The following is a 24,266-nucleotide window of genomic DNA, read 5'->3' as shown; positions in this document are numbered from 1 at the left end:
ATATCCCCAGGGAGGAGACTGCACAGCCTCTCTGCCCCATCTGCTCAGGGCTGGCACTGCCCAGGGCAGCAGTTCTGCCTCCTGGGCAAGGGCAGCTCCTGGGCTCAGGCCCTGCCCATGGCTCTGGGGCCGTGGCTGGGCCCGGAGCAGAGCCTGGGCCTGCTCTGCCCTCTGCACACAGGGACACCCAGGGCTGAGGCCCCTCTCAGCTGGGGCTCCTCTCCAGGCTGAGCAGCCCCAGCTCCCTCAGCCTTTCCTGGGCACTCAGATGCTCCAGGCCTTGCTCAGCTCCAGGAGCTCCTGGCCCTGCTGTGCTGAGGATCCAGAGCAGGACACAGCACCCAGAGGTGCCTCCAGGGCTGGGCACAGGGGCAGGATCACCCCTGACCTGCTGCCAAGGCTCTTCCCCATGTCCCCAGGGCACCCTTGGCCTCCTTGGCCCCGGGACCAAGGCTCAGGGGACAGCTCCATGGTGGCTCAGGGACAGCTCCATGTCCCCAGCACCCCCAGGTCCTTCCCCCAGAACTGCTCCAGCAGGTTCCCCCCTGTAGGTTTGTTCCTCTGAATTTACCAGAATATCTCACTCCAGCAAAAAAACTTTCCACAGAAATGTCTGTATGCATGGGTGTGAAAGAGGCTCCTCCCATCAGCTCTTACATTAAAAAACCCCACAATATTATGTTTTAGAAATGTTTGGTGACTACCCTACCTACTTTAAACACAAATCCCACAGGGGCACAGAGCACTGAGCAAGGCAACTGAGAACCAGAGTCAGAAAGCAAATTCTCTCAGAACAAAATGGAGCCCCAGTGTCATAATTAGGTTTTGGGAACATCTGGAAAAGCAGACAGGTCTGATCAGTAAAGATTCATACACATTCAGCTAGGAATTAGGGTCCATTAGGAGCAAAAGAGGTGGAAAATCCTGAAGGATTGGCAACTGCTAAATAGATTGGGAAGGCAAACTGTTATAAAAATTCTAGGTGAATAATACTTTCAGAAGTATTTTATGCAATATTACTTTTAATGGCAGCTAATACAAATATTATGTTTTTTCAACAGAGCAGATGGAACTTTATCATTAACCAGTTTTACAACATTTTTCAAAAGCAGACTTTAGAATTTTACACCAACATTATATCACTATGTTGAGATGGTTCTTTCTGTGTTCTACCAAAAAAACTCCCGCAAATAAAACAAATAAATAAAACCAATATCAACCTCTACCTTCATTCATTACTGGTTTGAGTATTGTTCAAGCAGACAAGAGGATTGTCTCTAATTTAAAGGACTCCAAATTTACAAAATTTTCAGAGGAATCACTTTTCGATGGCACAGGTACCTTCCATCCTCAGCAAGGCAACAGAAATATAACTGGAGTTACCAACAGTGCATTCTTTGGCTAAATGGCAAACTTCATTTTGTCTGGTTTTACTGCTGGTATGTTTCCAGGAAAATATTTAGTGAGACACTGGGGCAGAAGTTTTAAGAGTGTCTTCAAAGCATTTTCTTTTCAAGTGTTGAAGTGCAACAGCCCCACAGTGAGAGACTTTTGCAGAATTCCCACTGCTACACATCTAATTGCAATTATGAACCCCCCACCTTAAATGGATAAATGCCTCCAGAAATTCCCAACAGCATCATTTAAAAATAAAACTAAAAAATACCTTGCTAATTACCATGCTTCAATTCTCAGGAAAATAGTCTGCCTTCAACAGAATCACCTGACAGGTGTTACCACCTACAAAGTCCAGTGAAAAGGAGTTGTTTTCATGGAAAAGATGCCTGACCCTGTTGTTTTACAGCTGCCAACAGCACACAAAAATACTCTTTTAATTTAGCTGAGACGAATTCTTTTGTCTAGCAGGGAACCTTGGTATTATTTTTTCCCTTAATCTTCAAAATTATGTGTGACCTTCTGTTGTTTCATTGATAACTACTTATAAAATATAATAATATATGACTTAAATGTTCAGCCATTTACTACAACAATTCCAGGTCTGGCCAAATGAAATTCCCAGTGCTGCAGCCATGGAATACATGAGCAGGCATCACAAACCTAGAATCAGCTCTCTATGCTGGCTTGTGCAAATAAGTTCAGAACAAACACAAAAGCCTCTGAAATTGAGAGATCCAAAGTAAACGAGGCTTTGGGATAACACCACAGTCATTTAATGTTCTGATTTTATAAATGTTGAATAGCAGAACAGGGAGACAACTTGCTCCTGACTAATACATTATCCCAGGAGTAATGAGACAGAACTGACAGATGAGAAAGAAAGTCATGCTGGTATTTTCTACAGACACACTGCTTTTTTTCTGAGTAAAAGAAAAATAACAATGCTTTCCAGGGAAAAGCCAGTGGTGTGGAGCCATTTTTTAGAAAGGTTCAACCAGAACAAAAAATTGACAAGACCTAAAAATCAACAACAAGGAAATCCTAAGAAACTGCTAAGACAGGCATCTAAAATGAATAAATTCATTTTACTAGGCCCAATAAAATTCTCTGCTCTGTACATCAGGCAGTCATTTAGGGCCTACTCCACTGGAGCTCATTAAAGATATCTTTTGACTTCTGTGATCTTTGGTAGAGGAACTGAGATTTTTGTAACTATAAAAAGAAATTACCCCAGTTTGCACAGGTGCAAATTACAGTAAAAGGCAGGGGGAAGAAAGAGGTAAAATGAAGACCTTAATGTATTATTTTATGGCATAAATAACAGTTTAAAAGGTTAATTTAGTAGCACCATGTAGATGGTCATTAAATGAGACCTTCTCTGGGTTGCTGGAGGTGAAGAGCTCTGGGGAAATTCCAGAAACTGTCCCTGTGTGCTGGTGGATTGCAGTTGTCATTATAGGACAAACCTCCTTTCCTGGCTCAAAAAGAACTGAACTCCTCTCTTTTGGTGCATGACCCTGAGAATGGTATCTCTGCACCCAGACATTTAACCTTGATAAATCACTTTTTTTTAATACACACCACACATATTTAGACTACATCCACTCATTTGATAGGCTTGCTGCAAGGGCTGGCTTCAAATTTTTGTGAAAAAGTGAAAACGGTGCAGTGATGCCCATTTTTGTCACGGTGATGATCTCGTTCCACAAGGACTCCCCAGCAGGAGGTGCTGCCTAAAACCTCACCCCAAACAGTGTAGGCCAGACAATCCCCACAAAGATCACCCAGTCCAGCTGGGGACCAGCTGAATGTCCAGCTACAGCAACTGACCCACATTTTTTCATAATTCCTCTTTGCTCTCAGTGCACTTATGTGAAACATCATGGTTGCCTTCACTGCCCTCTCTTCTTTCAGCTCCAGCTGAGCTTCAAACTTCCAAATTCTCTCCCTGCATGCCAAGGCAAGGTCTCTGTGTTTCTCCAGGGTAACTCATCAGTGCTTCCACTTTCCCTGTGCCTCCTGCTTGAGTCTGAGCTCCTCACTTGGCCGTGCTGGCCTCCTTCTGTGCTTTCTGAACTCTGCAGTTGCCTGTTTCTGTGCTTTGAGGAGGCTGCCTGTGAATAAACACCAAGCAGCTGTCCTGTGTCCCTCTGACTCTCCAGGGCAGCATTCCATTAAGCCTGCCAAGATGATCCCTGAGTAAGCCAAAATTTGCCTTCCTAAAATCCAAGCTCGTGATCTTTTTCTGACGTTGTCTGACAGGATTTAAAGCTCCAATTCTGTCCTTCCTGCAGGGAAAGATTGCTGTGCCCTTGATGTCTTTGGCCAGCTTTTCCTTGTTTTTGAGGAGGAGATTGAGCAGAACATTTCCTGTACTCAGCTCAGCATTCACCTGCCTTAAGAAATTCTCTTCTGCTGCACCCAAGCCTACTATCCAACAGGTTTTGGGACAGCTGGAATCTCCCAGGGATTCAATAGCTTGTGTTTTCCTGTACTTGTGAACACAAGAATTTATTTAATTCTCACCAATGTTTTATCTTGGTGTCTACTGGCAACAGCACCACTAGATCCACCTCCAAAGGTGGCAGTGCTACCACCTTGTCCTGCTTGTCCCTGTGAGTCTGCTGCTCCGCTGGGGGCTGGACTGCCACATGTGCCACCTCCTGAGAGTTACAGGTGTAAGGTCCTACCAGCAGGAATGGGGGGAACTGATGGAGAATTAATAAAGTGCAGTCTTATTTTCTATTAACTTTCACTGCTTATCTTCCCACTCTGATTGTTAAATCAGAACTGAACTCTGATATGAGGTGCTGGGACTTAAAACCAAAATTCTTATATCTTGATCCTCTAACACAGCCACACCAAGGAGAGCACATCACTGCATTTCAGTGCAGCTGCAAAAAGGGTCACAACAACAAGTCAGGAGAATAAATCTCTAGGAAATGACTCCTAGTGCTTTCAGAAGCAAAACAAACACTATTTACTCCCCCCCCCCTTTTTTTTTTTTTTGCATAAACAAGAGACTTGGAAGCCTTTCCTGTTATTTCAGCTCAAATAAGGAATGTTTTTGTCTTCTCACTGCTCTTATCCCTTCATGTTGTAGTGACTTTTTCCTCCTTGGTGCTTCAGCAGTGGAATTGAATGCAGATGGGATAAAGGCAGGTGCAACACCAGACAGTGCCTTTCAGCCTGATCCCCTCTCAGTCCAGGTTTTTTACATGCTTTACCACACAGCCAGGAGTTTAAAGTGGCAATGAGCTCCATTCACACAGTCCAGACTCATCAGATCATTCTCTCGTTCTTAACCAGAGAATAATAAACATCCTTGAGTTTGGGGAACTGGACAAAGAAATATCCTTAACAACTTTAACACACATATTTCATCTTTGTGAAAGAGGCACCAGCAGCCACATCGCCAAATCCCACTGAAATCCCTTTCTTGTGAGAAAGACAACTCCCAAAATACCAAGGTATTTTCAACTACCTTCACCCAAAAGCTCAACAAATACCTGCGACAAACATTTTAAAGCTCCTTATCCAATGACAAAGGTGCTGTGCTGACAATTCCATAGCTTTCCAACAAAGGATAATATTGACAGAATATCACCCCCCCCAGTCTAATAAAGCAACTCATAATTTATTGAAAGAAAATTCAGTAAAGGATAAACATTAGAATCCAACTTTCTGCAAAAAAAATCTAAAACAAATCAAAAGAATACCCCATATATCCACAAAAAATTCCTTCATTGTCTTGGTTTCAAAATTGCTGACCATAAGGAAATCTGTTAAAACTGCCAGAGACTTGCAAAAAAATATAAAGATCAAAGTAAAAAAAAACCTTATAATTTTAAGTTTACATTAGAAAACTAATGCTTGGATCTAAGTATCCAATCAGTAAAACGCATCTCATTACTTAACCCTAAATAGAGCATAAATCTCTTCCCTCCGTTTTCCAAAATTTTCATTCCTACTTGGATACTGTCAAAAAGCTCCCACGATGAGCAACTAAAATGTAGGGATTCTTCTTTGGTTTGGAGCCATTTGAATTGTGTTGGCTGGAAGAGTAGAAAAAGCACAACATCTCTGAGTAAAAATATTTCTGAATAGCTAAAATTTTCATTTCTAATGAAGTACAAATACATTGGGAATATTAAGCTGGATTGTTTCTTTTAAAATAGCATAGAAAGCGATTCCAGAACTTCATGTTTCTAGCAGCAATGGAAGCACATTCTGATTTCCAGTCTAACTGTTTTATGCTTAATTTATATCTGGCTTATCTCACAGGATTATTATTTTTAATTTAAAGTAATCCTTCTCCCAAAGTTTATTGCATGTGGATTTTCAGAAACAGCAGCCATTTCCCCTCTCAACTTTTATTTTGCTACCTAAACAAGTCGAGACCTTTTTATCTGCTCAAATAAGACCAGTTCTTTATTCCAGATATAACACTTGTAGGTCTTTTCTAAAAGCACTCCTGTTTCCCTGCACATTTCTGAATGGTCACACAACTACTAGCAATCAATTATTTCTTTAGATAACTTAATAAAACAAAGAGAGAAAATACTCAAAATACCCAAAGAAAATACCCAAAAGACAACTACACAACAAACCAAGAATTCTGTACAGAGTTCTCAAATCATGTTTGGAGACTTCATTCAGGCATGGGGTGTTAGGTTGGAGATTTTACTGTCATTGTCTAAGAAAATCTCAGAATACACCTAATTCTAGAGTGACTGACAGTGTCAGCAAAATTAAGCAATAAATATACATATATATGGGGAGGTGGTAGAAATTTTAAATGGAGAGAAAAAATCATCCATTACAATTTAAAAAAAATCTATAAATCACATTCCTCATTTTTCTCTGTTTTGGATATATATCGAAAGTGATGTAAATCAATCTGCACCTTTCCTAAGCCCTGTTATACAGCTTTGCTTTGAAAGCCAGTTTTGCTCAGGCTTAAATAAAAAGGTTTAATCTCTGTATCTGCTTGGGCGAGTAATTTGGAACAGTTTTACTTTCCTATATTCAGCCTCAGAACTCTCCAATGATGCCAATATCCCCAAAACTGCAGCTCACTTTAGCAACAGCACCCAGGATCATTTCCTCCCCCTCCTCCCCCAGACACAGACCATGGCTGTAACTTTTATTTTGGAATTCAGATTGTGATAGTCTGTACAGAATCCAAAGCATTCTTAGGAAAGGCTGTTGCACAGTAAAGACAGCGAGAAAGAAATAAAGGCTGAGGGAACAGGAAAGCAAAAAGCAAAGCCAATGGCCATGCCTTGAATATTTTAACATTCTTTAGGAAGGTTTCATTATCATCACTATGTATATTTATGATTCATTTGGTTTAAAAATAAGAGGGACAAGACTTGAAGCAACAAATTTAAAAATTATCAGGATTGATTGATTGATTGTAAATAAGCCATGGAATATAAGCAAACTGTGTCTTTTGGCTATCAGCACAACTGTCATTCAATATTAAAGTGAAAAAAGGAACCTTTTATAGAAGTTTAATCTACCCAGCATAAATTCCTGCAAGCACATATCAATCCCTGGGAGCTTCCTGCTCTTATATATCTGTGTGCATGTGTGGTTTTATGTAAAAGTAAATAAAGGTGCTCAATAGTCCAATTCCTATTCAAACGTTACTTGGAATTCTGCTTTTCAAGGATCAAGGACCAATCTCCTATAAATGTATCTCATCCATATTTGTAAATACTCCTTGAAATTTTAGGATTAACCAGACAGCCCTCAGAAAATGATTGGAAAAGAGCAATGTTGAATTTCTTCCCTAGGGTGAGGTAAAACAGTGTGTAGAATCAGGAGCAGTTCCTTTCCAGCATGTAAAGTTCCAGGTGTGCCCTCCAGCACACCCCCAGCACATCTCCAAGCCAGCCAAGACTCAGAAATGTAACAGCTAACTCAGAAAGGGGGAATGAGAATTAATAAAACACCTTTTTAGCCTTGTGGAAGAAGGCTCCAGTGACATTTCTTAAGTGTCCCATACAGAGCTTGGCAAAGGAATTTAAAAATACCTTGGTACTGTGATTCAGCAGAAGATGGCACATCCCTGACCCCTCAAAGCCACCCCTCCAGCAGCAGTGCCACCTCTCACCCTGTGAGATCCTATCCTGCTTTTCTGTGAGTGTTATATGAACCACCTGAGAATTAAGATTCTTTTTCTTCTGCTATTGACTGGTTCTGGAAATTGTTCCCCATATAATTACTGGGATTTAGTCTATAGGGCAGGAGTCCAGATGCAGGGTAAAATATGTGCATGTTTGCTACACATCCTGCACAGTTCCCTGTGTAACTACAATGGAAAAGGGTTTTGAGAGAGGATTTCCCTTTAAGGAGGAAAATAATGTGGATATTCTATTGTTTAACAGAACAGGACTCTGAAATTTCATATGAGCCAAGACTAAAATTCACACAAGACAAGAGCACAGCAGTCCCAGTAACAGACTGTGAGGATAACACTGCTCTTCTACTTGACAAAAATTACTTAGGCATTATGATCTGTGCTGTATGAACTTCTGCCAGATAGTTCTGTGCGAATTAAACTGTAAAAGTTATGCCTTAATTAAGCCACATTTTTTTTCAGCTGGTCTGCTTGCCACGAGCCTCAGATAGGAGGATATTTGTTTGTCTCTAATCCTGAGCTCTGCCTGACACAACTCAGGTACCCTGAGCATCTCTGCCCATTCAGCAGGTGTGCAGCAAAGACAAACAACAACTTCACCTCCATTTTCAGAAACATTTTATGGCTGCAAAACACATTTTTCAAAAGGACTTCCCATTGTTTAACAGCCTGTATGAGTGTTAGTAGGTTAAGATTAAGAAAAAGAGCACAAAGAAAATATATTTTAATTAACACTGATTAAAATTAGGATGCAAAGCAAGCACATGAATATGAATTACAATTCCTAAGCAGAAGAATCGTCCTTTGTAAAGTAACATGCACAGAAATATATTACAAGAGAAACACATATCCCACCTCAGCTATTATGCAAAGTTAAGGCCATGAAAGTAACCTTTTTCAGTTTGTTATGCCTTCTTAATTCAATTAAATGAGAACAAAACTAAGATGAGGATTACATTTGCAAAGACATTTAGCATCATTAACAGTGTCTGCCAGGGAGCTTTTTTCCTTTTTTTTTTATTTCCTGAAAGAGAAAAAAAGATCATGGCCTTTGAAACTTTGTATTTTTTTAAAGCAGAAAGAAAAACACTTAAAAATGAAAGCCTGTACAACAAAATTTCAACCCATAAACAGTTTATGAATTCCATGGGTGAGTAGCTCATCTGACATGACCTTTATTTTCTACAACAGCATTAACTTGTGTTGCCAAAGAAAAGATGAAAACAATGAAACAATGTCAATATTTTCAGAGCACCCATTTAGCACTGCCAGAATTTTTGGTCTTTTTTTTTTTTTTTTTTTGTTGCTAAACCCCAAAATATAAAGTTGCTCTCCTCTGATGATGTGTCCTCAAAAGGACTGATTTTCAATAATTTCAGGGAATTTTAGCCCTTCAGTGGTACAGCAGTTTGGGTGCACAGTGAACTATTGCCAAACACAGGCAGGCAGCTCCTGCAAAGGCAAATTGCCTGTAGTCTGTGCTCCAAGGTGAGACAGCTTTCCCTTCCCTGGAAAGCCCGGGGTGTGTAAGCAGCCTCCCCCAGCTGCAGTGCACACCAAGGAGCACAGCACTGAAACAGAGCTGTACTCATGTAGAGCATGGGATTCTGTGTGCCAGCCTCAGGCACATCCAGAACTAGCTGTGGGAGCAAAGAAACTTCTGTGGAGCACACAGAAATTTTGGCAAAAATAACCAACCAACAAACAAACACACAAAACAAAAAAAAAAACCTTCACACCAAAAATCAAACAACACAGAAAACGGCAGCAAAAACAAAGATCCTTGATCTCTACCCTTAATCATAGAACTAGTCACAAGTCTAAACAGGAAGCAATATACCTTTATTTACACCATTTCCCTGCTAAGATTCCATGCAGGAGCATCTCTGCATACCCCATCAGCACCAGCAGCACATTATGTGCAGACAGCTCTGCTGTCAGGTCCTGCACAGGAATCACCATGAACTCTCACTTTCCTTTTATTACAGTCAACAGCTTCATTTTCACCATGTTTTTCCCATTTGTTTAAGATTCTTGTAGAAAACTTATTTATAACCCAGATACTTCAAATAAGTGACACTGCATTTCTATTCCTAGAGAACAGAGGCAAATAAGACGCATCAAAGAAGTTCCCTTTCCGTGATTTGCTGTGGTGTCTCTTCACTCTGATGCTCCATTCCCCCCTGAGCAGGCTGCATGTTATATAATGCTGTGGGTTTGATAATGCTGCAAACAATCTGCAGCAACATATAAAACCTGGTCAAGCAAATCTGTTCCTCAGCAGTTCAGTATGAGGCTAGTGACACCGCTCCCCCCGCCCACATCTGGAAAAATCTTTAAAAATGTCTGATGGATACTTAACCTTATCTTGCCACTTTTGGATTACAAGCTAAAGAATGATTTCCTGTTATTTTATGTAAAAGTGCAGTAAACAGCGGAACAAAACTCTTCTGCCTTTTCATTTGCTTTGGATGAATGATTTGACTGCAAAGCATCTCTACAGACTTGCCAGCAGAGTGTCCTGAGGGTGCTGGGGACATGGGAGCTGTCTCTGAGCCAGCAGAGTGTCCTGGGGGTGCTGGGGACACGGAGCTGTCCCTGAGCCAGCAGAGTGTCCTGGGGCCAAGGAGGCCAAGGGTGCCCCAGGAGGACATGGGGAAGAGCCTTGGCAGCAGGTCAGGGGTGATCCTGCCCCTGTGCCCAGCCCTGGAGGCACCTCTGGGTGCTGTGTCCTGCTCTGGATCCTCAGCACAGCAGGGACAGGAGCTCCTGGAGCTGAGCAAGGCCTGGAGCATCTGGGTGCCCAGGAAAGGCTGAGGGAGCTGGGGCTGCTCAGCCTGGAGAGGAGCCCCAGCTGAGAGGGGCCTCAGCCCTGGGTGTCCCTGTGTGCAGAGGGCAGAGCAGGCCCAGGCTCTGCTCCGGGCCCAGCCATGGCCCCAGAGCCACGGGCAGGGCCTGAGCCCAGGAGCTGCCCCTGCCCAGGAGGCAGAACTGCTGCCCTGGGCAGTGCCAGCCCTGAGCAGATGGGGCAGAGAGGCTGTGCAGTCTCCTCCCTGGGGATATTGCAGAGCCACAGGGACACTCTGCTGTGCCCTGTGCTCTGGGATGGCCCTGCTGGAGCAGGGAGGTGGCACCAGAGCAGCCCCTGTGGGCCCCTCCAGCCTCACCCAGCCTCAGGCTCTGTGATTCTACCATTTGCTCACTGAAATTTCTTTCCCAGTACTGGTAGAATTCTGTTACAAAGTCCTCAGTCCAGTTCACACTGCCTGCAGCTCTTCAGGACACAGAAGGTTCCAAGCTCAGCCCAGGACACAGAGCCAAGGCTCTGGGAAGAGCAGGATTCTGTTGGCTGCCTGGCAAGCCCTACTCTGCATCACCCCACTCCCTTGCCTGTCCTTTCTCCTCATTCACTGGAGGCATTTGTCTGCTGAGCAAATCGAGGCTGACAGGGAAGGTCACTGTGCCCAATTGTGAGTCTCAGCATACAAATGTGCCTTTTGGCTCCCCAAACAGTGACCGTGTCCTATTATTGATAAAGCCTTGAAAAGACTCTAATGCATCTTCATTTCAGAAAACAACTGCCTTCAAGGTTGCTCCAAGAAAATAAGCAGCCACAATGCTGAAGAATTCTCCAAGTTGGCATTCTCCCGAAGATTAAAAGATAATAACACTTCTATTAGAATCACTCTGCTACGCTGTATTGATCTCATCAGGGAGGCCACTGCAGGTCTAATATGAACAGAGCAGTTTTAGAATTAATCACGGGAGTTTTTATTATGGTTCATAGGGCTCCTCATTCAAATAGCATCGTTTGCAATATTTATGGCCCAGATTGGTTGCCATTATTAAGTGCAAGTGTGCCACATGGTGTCTGGCCTGCTGTGTTAAAACACAAAGTCATTCTTCAAAAGTAAATCTTATCTAAACTATGCACAAAAAGCCAATTACTTTTTGATTTACATTTTAATTTCAAATTCAGCTTTCCCCTTATATACAAAAATCTTACTTAATCTTTGTTTTGGATTAACTAGCACAGGCATACAAGGTACACTCCATAGTTTTAAGTAGACTGTTACAGCATATTAATGCACTTTGCTCAAAAAGATGTATTTGGTCAGTGACAAGGTGCACTCACAGTGTGAGAGAAGCAAATGAAAAGCTGGAAGAAATAGAGCACCCTGCAAAGTGGACTGGCCACTGATCTTCAAGATAAAACACACTCATTAAGACTCTCAACTTAGACTGTGCACTTGGAAATGAAACAGGTGTTTGTCAGTGTCAGAACAAGTCCTCAGTGACCAGATCCAGTAGTGATTTAAGGGAGAGCTCTTTCATTTCTATGTTCCTTGCTTTGCTGGTTTGTTTTTTCAATCTTCTTTGCCACTGATTCAGCCAAGCTCAGGTTTCAGTCTTGCTCATTCCTGTTTGCCTGATCCCACCAGCATTTTCCTGCCATGAGGATGACAGAAGTTGAATCTCAGCAAAGGTGAAGAAGCAAATGCAATCCTGATGCTAAGTTATTAAATTAATTAAAGTCCTGGGAAAATATGAGAGGGGGGGGGTTCTTTTTGGTTTTGGTTTGTTTCTTTGGAACCAGTAAGAACTTTAGAGAGTCTAGTAAAGTATGTTGAACATTTTTGTCCTTAATCCCAGATTCTATTGACTTTTTAGTGAATTTTGGGTGAGAAAACAGCACTCACCTTTGCAAGGCCATATAGGGAATGTCCACAACAATTTCCCATTAAACCTAATCATTAACCTATAATAAAATGAATAAGAATTGCTTGTATAAACATCTCTGTTGACTCTAAAATCCCTCATACTCTCTTAATTCTATTTGAAAACAAAACATTATTATGACATTCATTTAATTTGAGGGACTAATTATATGTGGCAAGCACATACCTAAATGCTTTGAGAGTGGAAAAACACTTAATGAACTTAGAGAAAATTGTATTTATCTGCTTAGTCAATGCAATAAAACTGGAAAAAAGCTCATGCTTTTTTCTCCTCACAGCACAAGGTAGAAAGCAGCAATAGAGAAAAGACAAAATAAAAATGAATTGGCAAAAGCCTCCCAATTTATTAAGACTGCAAGGGATATTCACTTACAAGGGATACATTGTCTTGGGTTGCAAATGCACGATGTGGCTGAGGTGTGTATGTTCTATTGCTATCTGTTAGAGGTGGGGCAGTTATCTTCTGTTAATGGGACAGCTGTTAAAACCAGGTGGGGCAGTTTTCTTTAGCTCTTCCATGACCCATCCTCCCTCCAGGAGATCTCTTTGTTCATGGGCCATTGAGTGTCACTGCATGACTGATAAGAATGACATCATCCCATTGGGAGATGCTCTGCCCAGGGGGAGGAGCCAAGCATTCCTACTTGGATATACTATGACATTTGGAACACCACAGCAGCCTTTTCCCACTGGATTCCCAGAGGAGCAGCCTTTTTCCATTGGATTCCCAGAAGAGGACCAGGCCCATCTACGCCACCACTGGATCTTCAGAGGAAAACTCCACCCTTCTACAGGATCCCTGCTCCAACAGAACCACAGCTGGCACTCAGGAGGGCTGCAGCCACCATTTAATGGGACTGTGCCACCACCCTGACCCACAGCGGGTCAGCTCCTATTCTGACTCTGTCAGTGTTATTATGTATTACTACATATTTAAAAAAAAATCCTTTTAAAGAACTGTTATTCCTGCTCATATCTTTGCCTGAGAGTCCCTTAATTTCAAAATTATTACCATTCAGAGGGAGGGGGTTTACATTTCCCATTTCAAGGGGGGCTCCTGCCTTCCTTAGCAGACCTGTCTTTTCAAACCAAGACATACATTTATAAGGGATATTCACTTATAAAAGATGCAAAAGGTCTTAATTAGGAAGAAAAACCAATGTCAAGGTGTGCTGAGAATCACCTGCTCTCCTATCCCCACCTGATCACAGCACTCCCTGTCTCAGCTCAGTCCTTCCAGGATTCTGGAAGGACTCCACCAATTCTTGCATTCTCCTGGACAAAAGGACCTGGAAACAGAGTGATTTTAACCATGGTATCATATACTTGAATACACACACACAAACATTTATTTTCATCTTGCACCTCTTCCAACACACTCAACTTCCATAAACAACTCTTCCAATGAATTCTTTACTAATAGAGACACCAACACACCTAATTTCAGCCAGATGGCCAAAAGCAGTTTATCACAACATGCTGATAGAACTGTTTGCTTTCTATATATTCTGCATTTAGTATGGCAAATAAATATATTCATACTCATCATATTCATAACTTTGTTGATCACTGCACTTTAAAACGAACATAATCAAAACCAAGGCTGGAATATACCTCTTTACTCTCACAACATCCTAGGAATCCACTTATGCTCTTATTTTGATAGCTAGTAAAAAATAATTTGGAGTTTTGTTCGGGTTTTTTTTTTTTTAAGCAACTACCTATCTACTGTGCAGCAGAGCTCTGCAAATGAACTCTTGGATCACAGCACCACCTTATCTACTCCTCTTTACCAGCCAAATAACATATTGACTATCATTCTCACCTCTGACAGATCTAACCCAAGTCTCCCAGAGTGAAAGATTAGGAAGTTAATCCATTTTGAAGCCTTGCTGCAAGATATTAATGCTTTCAAAAACAAAAGTGATGGATAAATATTATTCAGGTCAAATAAAATCAGAGTTCTAAGAAGAGCTAGCCAGGTTTCAGTTCCAAGAAACAGTGTATGATAAAACCAAGCCATGAGATAGGGCATAAAATGGGAATTCAAACATATTTATTCCTGTCTAGGGAGATATTTCTAGTTTAGGGAGATATTTTAACTTCATAATTTATTTAATACTAGAATGCAGTTTTCGGCAAGTTTATTCAAAATTTACTATAGGATGCTTTGGGAGAGATGGCTCTGATACCATCTCTGTTTTCAGTATCATTCTTTAATTTTATTTTCAGTAATTTGCACCCTCTCCTGCTTGTATGCTCCTACACACACAATGTGTTTGTATATTCTGATACACACACACATAAATGCAGTCCCCTTTCCACTACTAAATCCAGATTTCATACCTAGATATTCACACATATGAAAATACGGCCTTCTGAAATCCTCCAAGTGTTGCATTCAACATCTCAAGTTCATATTTCAGGCTCTATTGAATTTATGTATTTTTTAAAAGTTAAATTGCCTATGCAATACTGTTCAAGTGGTTGTCATTAATTATACACTGGTATTTATGTCATAATTTGGTGTGCACTTGAGAACAGTAATTCAGATTCACTTAGATTTTGTTCCCCAGCTAAAAGGAATGAGACTAATTATGCAATAATAGGGTAAATCTTTGGCTGGCCAAGATGGAAATCCCCAAGCAGAAATAACCAGAAAACATCTCCAGCGGATATCAGGAAAGGCTGAATACATTGAAACTCTCCTGAAAATATAAAGCAGGGCAGCGTGGGGCAAATCACTCAGTTTCACCCAAGATTCAAGCATTCTCTGTGCTTTTACATGTATTTGAGGTGTCCAGTGGAGATTTAAGGTGTACAGTACCTGGGAGCCTGCTGTGCTTCCTGCAGTTTCCTAAAGGAAGAAGGGAAAACAGGGAAGGAAGAAGGCAGGAATTCCTAGAGAATAGACAAAATAAATACTACCAGACAGATGTTTGTCTTGCTCCAAATTTTAAACAATTTTTGCCTTGAAATTAAATATATTTCATTAAAAAGTAAAGAAAATCAGCAACCAAAAAGCCCAACCCAAAGTTTAACTCCTAGAAGAGGCGTCTATAGAACTATGGAACAGGCATGTCCCCATTTTCTAGATAAAATGGTAAGGAACAGTAGAACAATTATAGAAGCTTCTCTTCAAAATCCTTCTTTAATTTTCCTTGTTTCTATGACACACTGCCTCAGAAATTCTGAATCAATTCTGATAACTCTGTTCTCTAGAATGATTTTTAAATTACCAACCAAAAATCAGTTTCAGTCAAAAGCTGACAGGCAAAATGCTCCCCTCACAGATATGTTGTGTTAAAGTAAAATAAAGTAAAATCATTTTTACTGAAAGAAGAAGGAACTTGAGAGTAGTAGCTGTTTAAGTATGGCAGATAAACACAGCTTATACCAGACAACGTAAGACAGCACAAGGTTATTGTCACGTGGGGTCATTGGTCGGAGGCAGGGACGACACAAACTCTCAGAAATCCACAAAACAACAGCAATGGTTTATTATGGAAGGTTCTTTATCTAGGGGGTTTGAAACGCCGTGCTTTAAACAGCTGGTTGGCTGGGATCTCTCTCTGCCCAGATCTCTAGCCAGTGGTGTCCCTGCATCTAGGCTTGAACTGGCTTGGCTGAGGGTCCCCTGTATGGAATCCAGCCTACCCAGGGACTTGTTGCTGTGACAGATTATGAACTTCCTTCTGGCAAAATGATGACTTAACAGAAGGTCTCAGGTAACAGCATCCTCCTATGTGCAATTACTGACAGCACAATAGTGTTTACGAAGGAACAGATTCAAGATACATTCCCAACCCTCAGCAAAGCTTGTTAGCTCAAGTCTTGTGGCAGAATAACCCAGAATCCCAATCTGAACAGAGTCACAAAATTCAGAACAAATGTTTTCCCCCCTTTGGCTTTGCAGCTGCCGCAGGAGCAAGCGTGGCTTGCCCAGTACCCCACACCCTCCATGGCTCTGGGTCCTGTGGGGCACGGGCTGCATCTGCAGCTGGCACAGAGTCCCAGGAGATCAGAGCTGCTGGTGGCACTGCCAGACAGGCACTGATGGACAGTGACAGGGAGCAGGGGCAGGGCATGTGGCAGTGCCATGCTCAGGTTTGTCATCTGACAGTGTCAGCCTCATCAGCCCTGCAGCTGCCACCTGCTCAGCCTGGCACAGCCACCTGGGCAGCTCATGGACAGCCATGGGAGCCCAGGGACACGGGCAGGGGGACAGGGACACTGGCACAGGAATGGGGGCACGGGGACAGCAACATAGGGACAGGGACACAGGAATGGGGATGGGGACACGGGCAGGGAGACAGGGACACAGGCACAGGGTCAGGGACACAGGCATGGGGAAAGGGACACAAGGACACAGGCACGGGAACACAGGGACAGGCACTTCCCAGCTGCCCTTTGCCCTCCCCAGCACCACGCCCCTCTCCTGGGGTACTTCCAGGTCCCACAACAGACACACTGGAAAACACCAACCCCATATGGACATACAAAGAGTTAATGCAGAGTTAATCCCCATTCTCTTCCCAATTCTGTTTCATGACAAATACAAAATACAGCACTACGGAGCATCATGTGCACGCAACCCATTACTCCGTGAGTTACTTTGTTTTAATTTGGGGAAAAAACCCCAAATATAAAGTTGGCTTCAAAGTCAAAGGCCACTTTTATATTTGGAAGAAATCCCTGGAATAAGTTGTCTCCAGTCAACTGACGATGCACCATTTCAGAAAAATAATTTTAAACTGTCAGTGATCTGCTTATTACATGCTTGACTAATCCCTTGAACAGAGGAAAGCCCCACATGACTGCAGAACAGATAGAGAGACAGATGATATATGGACTCTCTTCCCATAGAATCCAATCGCTGGTTTCTATAAATATGAAAATATATTTTTGTGATACTAGCAATGGCAAAACATGACTTAGCCTCCTGGTCTGTTTGAAAATGCAAAGGTTTTTTCACAGTGAGAAGAAGCCTGGAATGTGCCTTGGATGCAAAGATGAACTAATGCCTCAAATCCCTACAGTGCAAGTCTGATTATAAATTTCTAACTCCCATTTAGGGTTTTAATATGGCAGAGATTCACTGGGAATACATGGACTGAGATTCTCTTTCATTTTCCTACTGGGAGGTGTTTACTGCAAAGAAGCTCAACTTTTTTGTATTGTACATTGATATTCTCCCTAATTATTTTTATACCCCACGCCCTCATGAATTCCCTGTGATCTCTGTCGAGGGACCACATCTAAAACCCAGCCGTCTTAATCTTTTAGATCAAAGTGTGGACTGAATAGACTCAAAGTCAAATTATGGGATAAACTATTTTCAAAGCTAGAATCATAAATAATAGGCAGGAAATGAGTAGCAGTGGGAGATTACAGGGCACCTTTCAACTGAAGAACAGGAGATTTTGTGAGGAGTGCTCCTTGTTAACAGAGCCATGGGTGAGGACCACCTGGTTTAGTGCCCAGGACATCTTTAGAGGGGGAGTGGAATAGTTGGGGATGGGCTGGGGTTAGTTGGACTTTACAAACTCACAGAAAGTTTCAAAACACTAAATGGGAGTCAGAAATTTATAATCAGACTTATGCTATGGGGATTTGAGGCCTTAGATCACCATTGCTTCCAAGGCACATTCCAGGTTTTTTCTCAACATGAAAAACCTTTGCATTTTCAAAATTTTTTTTCTTCAGCTTGGCTTGGAAGCTGGATACACATTTATTTAGGCTGCCTGTTCACCTTCCAGTGCAGAAATGCACCTGCAAAGCTGTTGGAGTGCTCAGGAAACCCTTCCTGCAGCTCCACAGCCAGGAGCAGAGCCCAGGTCAGTGCATCACAGGAACTGCCCATCACTCCACACACTGACCAGAGCATCAGGGGCACCACCTCTGCACCTGCAGTAGGGAACTCTCCACCCATACTGCTCAGCAATCTCTCCCCAGCTTTCCCAAACCCCACAGGTGTGCCCAGCAGAGCTCAGGTTTGGCTTATCTGAGGCCACCAAGCCCACCAAGTTCTCCTGTTCACCTCAGTATTTATCCCAGCTGAACACTGGGATGTTTGACACCCAACTCACTCAGTCCTCATCACCTGCAGTAGAGCTGCACTATTTCTACCAGATACAGCCTTGGTGCTGCTGCTAGAATTATTAGATCTTTATAATCTCCCTAATTTACTCCCAAACCACCCCTATTTCAGAAGCCAAAACCATATACTAACACACATTTCAAATCACAAGAGATAAGAAAATTGTTCTATTCCACCTCCAGTCCCTGACAAGGGCATCACACCTTCTGAATTTCAGCTGCTTCTGTTTCCCTGGCATGATGAGAGGCACTGACACCCCAGAAATTCTGGGCCTAGGCAGTGCCTAGCTGCATATGTCAAATTATCCACTGCCAATTCAGACTGGTTCAATTCCTTCCATCAGCAGTGGTGAATCACTTCTCTTAGCATATGGTTACACATCACGTGTCTAACTCTACTTCTGCCCTCTGAAAAATTATCTGAGGCAGGATTTACTGAAGTTTTAGATATGGAGAAATTCAGCAGTGAAAATTATTGATGCTCACCATTATCTGTTTGCATACAGAGTCAGCAGGCTGGGCAAGGAATGTTCACATAGCAGTGCTGGATTAGTATTTCTAAACTCTTTCTATTATTGATTTAACCACTTGAAGCTGCTGGAAGCAGAGTTCCTGTCACAGCTGTTAATGCAAGAGGCATTAGGGAAAATCCCTACTGTGGAGGTGTGCAAAAATGTTCACACATTAATGGTGAGATTTCACTTTTCATCAGCATCATGTACAACCCTAAATCCCCATTTTTATTCTGCTCAGCTAGATAAGAAACATGAAAGGGGAGAAGTTTGGGTTGTTTTAGTTTTTTCTCATTTACTTTAGTGCTTTCTAAAGACCAGGATCCTGCAGTCTACTCAAACAGAGCAGCACGCTTTTCCCTCAAGTTGTTCCATTAAAGCTAATGCAGCCACTTGCAGAGCAGGGCTATTCAAAGAAAGCAGTGGTATCAGTGCAGCTCTGTGTGATCACAAGGCCATACACAAGATCCTTAAAAAAAGAACAAAGTGGCTTTGTCAGAAGCTGAAATGGACTGGACTATGCAACACTGTTAAAAACTACTTTTGGCCAAGGCAGTGAGCAAATCACTTTCTTGATTTAAAATAAAAATTAAGGTAACTGACTTCCAGACAACACGAAACAAGAAAAAAAAAATCCACTTAAAATTAAGTTTTGTCTTCTCTGCAGCTGAATATTCATTCTGATTGAGGCAGGAGATAGATTCATGGTTTAAAAGCCAGTCTAGAAATTCCACACTTGCCATGTCTTACTTTGAACAGTTCCTCTCTTAATTAACCTAAAATAATTCCTGTGCAGAGAAGCTCTTACATGGCTCACAAAGGAAACACTCCAAAAACGGTAGTGACTTTCAAATTCATTGATAAGTATTATGTCCTTCACTTATTTTTCATGTTCCTGCATCTCTATTCTGAGTGATTGTTTCATTGATGCCAACACAAATTAGCACATTATTGCCATGAATCAAGTCTTTTCGTTGCCTTGACAATGCTGCCCTTCAGTTCTGTAAACACTTGAAAATGAAAAAGTTCCAAACTATAAACAATAGGTCTAAAACACCCTCCCACCACCCAAATCCAAACATATTTCACTTGTGCAGAATATGAAAGCAAGGTAACTCTCATTGTACCTTTCCTGTGCCTGAAGAAATCCTACAAGGGGGATGAAGAGGGACTTAGGACAAGGGCTGGAGGGACAGGACACAGGGAATGGCTCCCACTGCCAGAGGGCAGGGCTGGATGGGATCTTGGGAATTAGGAATTGTTCCCTGTGAGGGTGGGCAGGCCCTGGCACAGGGTGCCCAGAGCAGCTGTGGCTGCCCCTGGATCCCTGGCAGTGCCCAAGGCCAGGTTGGACACTGGGGCTGGGAGCAGCCTGGGACAGTGCAAGGTGTCCCTGCCATGGCAGGGGTGGCACTGGATGGGCTTTAAGGTCCCTTCCAACCCAAACCATTTTGTGATTCTATAGATAATTTGCAAAAGCCTGTTTCAAAATATTTCTGTATACTGAATGTTTGGGTGTGTCTGTGCACTGATTGAAGTGCTAAACTGCTTCACCTATCCCAGCACCATCTGAGCTCTGTTGGTTCAAAGACCATTCAAAGTATCCCTATCTTGGAACAAGGGGCATTTCATTTCCTGAAAACAGACTCCAACTTAGCAAAGCTGAAAAGTGCAGGGGAAATGCTGGAACAATTTGCTTTTTAAAAACATTCTACTCTGGATTTAAATACAAAATTCCTATGATAAACTCTATGGTTCATTACTAAGGTGCTAGCATGCTTCTCTTAAACCCCTTTGGTCTGTGGGTCCAACTGATATGTAAAATAGGCCCATTGCTGCTTACAAATCCACATCTGGCAGAACTGCGAGTTACAGAATGATTTTCTATTTGAATTGAAAATAGACAAGAAGGAAAAGTAAAATTAATCAGAGCAGAAATGAGATAATTGCCCAAATTCAGCTACTACTCAATGAATTTATTATAACTTTGGTCTGGAGAACTCCTAAAAGTGCAAAGTCACAGCACGAGTGAAAGACAAAAAAATGGGGATGTTTCAACAGTGCTGCTCAGAAAACAGCTTCTGAACAGCAGCAGGGCTTGGATTTCTGGTGCAAAAGAGAGGCAGGAGAGAGGCACTGAACCCCTGGCTCTCTGGGAGTGCTGCACTTTGACAGTCCCATGCTTGATTATACTCATTTTCTACTTCAGCAAGCAGCAAAATTTTATGAGATCCACCCCCATAGATGTTTGTTCCCTGACAATCTGGTGTACAGTTACAGAAGTTGCTAAATATGATTATTGCCTGGGAAGCAAGGAGAAAACAGAAATATTTGAACCCAGTATGCTAATCCCAGTGATTCCCCTCTGCCCCCCACCAGCAGCAATGCAATACAAGGCACTGCCACTCAAACCCCACAAACAGGGAAGCACAAACCAGTAAATTAATGAGCAGAAAAATATTTAGCTATATTTGAAGATAGCACATGGATAATATTGATTTATGTCTTGCTCCAACAGAAGGTGGGTTTTTGTCCCTTTTAAGCAGAGGGCAGAAGGTTTGTAATTACCCAGCTGCAAATGGGGCACAAATGTCTGCTCCTGTTGAAACCCAAAGCTTAGTCACAAATACCCCAAAACACACAGGATACAAAATCATTTTTGGTGCAATTCCTTCATTTATTATTTCTGTGTCTCTGTTTCAGTCTGTTCTCATCCTGTAAACAAGATTATTCCCTTTTTTCCCTGCTTGGCCCCTCAGAGTGATTTAACTGGGAGCAGAGCACTGTCCCCCTGCCCTGATTCCCCCCAGTTATTTTTAATAAATCTGAGGCATTCAACCCCTGCATCAAGCAGGTATGTCTGTCAGGGATCCTTTTCCCTGCTGTATGGAATTGCATCCTTTCATTAGCAAATGTTGCCAAACAAAGCAGTTCTCCAACAACTTCTCATTTCAAGACATATTATAGGGTTACATCTTAGACCAGCTTTACTGTTATAGATTTAGATTGAATCTGCCTCACTAAGTTGTCCCATTCTGGGTTGATGACAAAACCTGAGCTATCCATATGCCTAATTGCACTCATAAATGGAGCTCTTAGCAGGCTGTAGTGGTGATGGTGCTACAGTTGCTGTTTATGGAATTGTTCTCTAATTCCCTTTTTTCCTAAGCTGAAATATTTTTTCCTGGGACTTGCACGCATTCTGATGGAGAATGGTATTTTTCATGAAATGTACTTGGCCTGGAAACAGCAGCAGAAGGGAGAGGAAAAGCAAGTGAGAAATAATCAAATGAGGGAAAGAAAAGGTAGCTGTGTGCTCAGCCTGAGAGGAAATCATCCCAAGCCTGACAGCAGACACAGCCAAGCTCTACAAAAGGGGCAGCAAGGCTCCAAGCACCCAAGGAGCCATCTGGGCTCATTCATCTCATCACGGACTCCTTCCAGACAAACATCACCTGCCAAACTACCTGCTGGGGCATCTCTGCTCTGGGCCAGGGACAGCACCCAGGAGTGGCTGGAGCCGGGCCAGGGCAGGCTCAGGCTGCAGAGCAGGGAAAGGTTCTGCTTCCCCCAGAGGTGCTGGCACTGCCCAGGCTCCCCAGGGAATGGGCACGGCCCCGAGGCTGCCGGAGCCCCAGGAGCCTTTGGACACCAGGGATGGACAGGGGGGATTGTTGGGGGGTCTGGGCAGGGCCAGGGGCTGGATCCATGATCCTGGGTGATGTTCCAGCCCAGGACATTCTATGTGTCAAACGATCTTTGCTCACAAAGTGATTCCTTTAAGGTAAATTATTCACATTGGGATAATTTGATGGGGAAATATACAAATTTATATGGCCACCAAAACTTTCAGACCATATAGTTTGTGCTTTTTTAATATTCATTGACATGAAAATCCCCCTGGACTTGTTGCTTGCTTTTTGAGTATTTTCCCTGATGTACACACAAGCTGTGAAATCGCCCAGGAAATTTCTTAAAGCAACATTTGGACTGATGCTTTGAAATTACATTCCCATTTCAAACAGGACTCAAATAAGTTTAAAATGGCAACAAAAGTTTAACAAATAAGGAAATCAATGAGTCACTTAAACCATTATGGGTCAGATTAACATAAAACTTAACAGAAAGCATAATAACATTAACTGAAAATTCAATTCTTGGTTTGGGTAGGGGAAGGCAATCTGGGAAGATACTATTTCTCACTAACTGAAGTGGGAATGACAGAGTGGCTTAAAACACATTATGAGAATTATTTCATAAATACTCTTGTGAAAGAGCTCAAACCCTTGAAAAGCAGTCTTCAAATCAAAATTGTTACTGAATTGCTTCACCTCATTAGAATAATGCTTTCAAAACTTTCAAAATATTTTAAAAATCCAAACAACATGGTCCTTTCTTTGTCCCTCTGCAGTCCTGGCTCCTTCCTCCTCACTACAGCAATATGGAATTTTATCAGTTTGGGTGTAAATACAATCCTTATGGGTGATGAATTCCTACAGTACTAATGCTCTTTGGAAGACTTCTGAAACTATGGCTGTGGCACATCTGAGAGAATCCCATTCCTCTCCCCGGGTACCACTCTGCCAGAGGGGATTGGCCAGTCCTGTTCTGCAAGTTTAAACAGTAGTTTTATCCAAACTCCCCTTCTCAGGGTATCATGCCCAGCTGACAGGAGGGTTGTTCCGATATCTGCAGGCTGGTTCAAGCCCTCAGCCTGTCACTGCCACTGTGAGCAGCCCAAGGACGTGATCCCAGCAAGACCTGGGTGCCTCAGGGAGAATTCTGTACTCATTTATAAGCTGGTCAATGGGCTTAAAGGCACTCAGACATGCATTAAAATCTGTCTGAGACGGGAGCTTGAAGTTAATTTTCAATTGATTCTGTCTTGCAAATGCCACTTAAGTAAGAACCTCGGTCTTTTTCTTTTCCCCCTTTTTTCTTTTCCTTCCAGAAGGCAGAAGCTTAATTAGGAGGATGCCATTCTGCTTTGCTTCTCTCAAAGAATGTAGCTGCCACATTCCAATAATCATTTGTACATGTGGACCATACTTGAAGTGACTTGAAGAATTTAATTCTCTACAAAAGAATGATGTAATACAGTTCACAAGCTAGACTGTAAAACCACTAAGTATCACTGTTCACCTAAGCCTATTTCACCTCGCAGATTTAATGCATTTCTACTGAGAAAGAACAGGTTAGGGAGAGTCAATTCCACAATTTTAATACATAAGCAAAAAAAAGAGAAAAATTACTACAGCCTGAGAGGTGGAACCGTATTGATTTTGCTGTTTTTCACAGGAGTGCAATATCAATTCTGTTTGCAATTATTTTGCATTACTAATCAGCTCATTACCAGTCAGTCAGACAATG

The 24,266-nt window shown here is 42.2% G+C and overlaps 2 long non-coding RNA genes across 11 annotated transcripts in view; both read right to left on the bottom strand.

Moving 5' to 3' along the window:
- The window catches only part of LOC135279605 (uncharacterized), a 99,177-nt gene that overhangs the window by 18,996 nt on the left and 55,915 nt on the right, over positions 1 to 24,266 (bottom strand). The window lies entirely within an intron of this gene.
- Positions 11,635 to 15,188, bottom strand: LOC135279609 (uncharacterized). 2 transcript variants are annotated; one of them, XR_010346840.1, is made up of 3 exons: positions 15,113 to 15,188; positions 13,487 to 13,574; positions 11,635 to 11,995 (listed from the first exon to the last, which is right to left on the bottom strand). It is a non-coding gene; the product is annotated as an uncharacterized LOC135279609 (long non-coding RNA). The 2 variants fall into 2 exon arrangements; XR_010346839.1 differs by lacking the exons at positions 13,487 to 13,574; positions 15,113 to 15,188 and adding exons at positions 12,247 to 12,305; positions 12,659 to 12,870.

Source organism: Passer domesticus, chromosome 12, assembly GCF_036417665.1.
Source record: "Passer domesticus isolate bPasDom1 chromosome 12, bPasDom1.hap1, whole genome shotgun sequence".
In the NCBI taxonomy this organism is placed as follows: domain Eukaryota; kingdom Metazoa; phylum Chordata; class Aves; order Passeriformes; family Passeridae; genus Passer; species Passer domesticus.
This window is presented reverse-complemented; position numbering and strand designations above follow the sequence as displayed.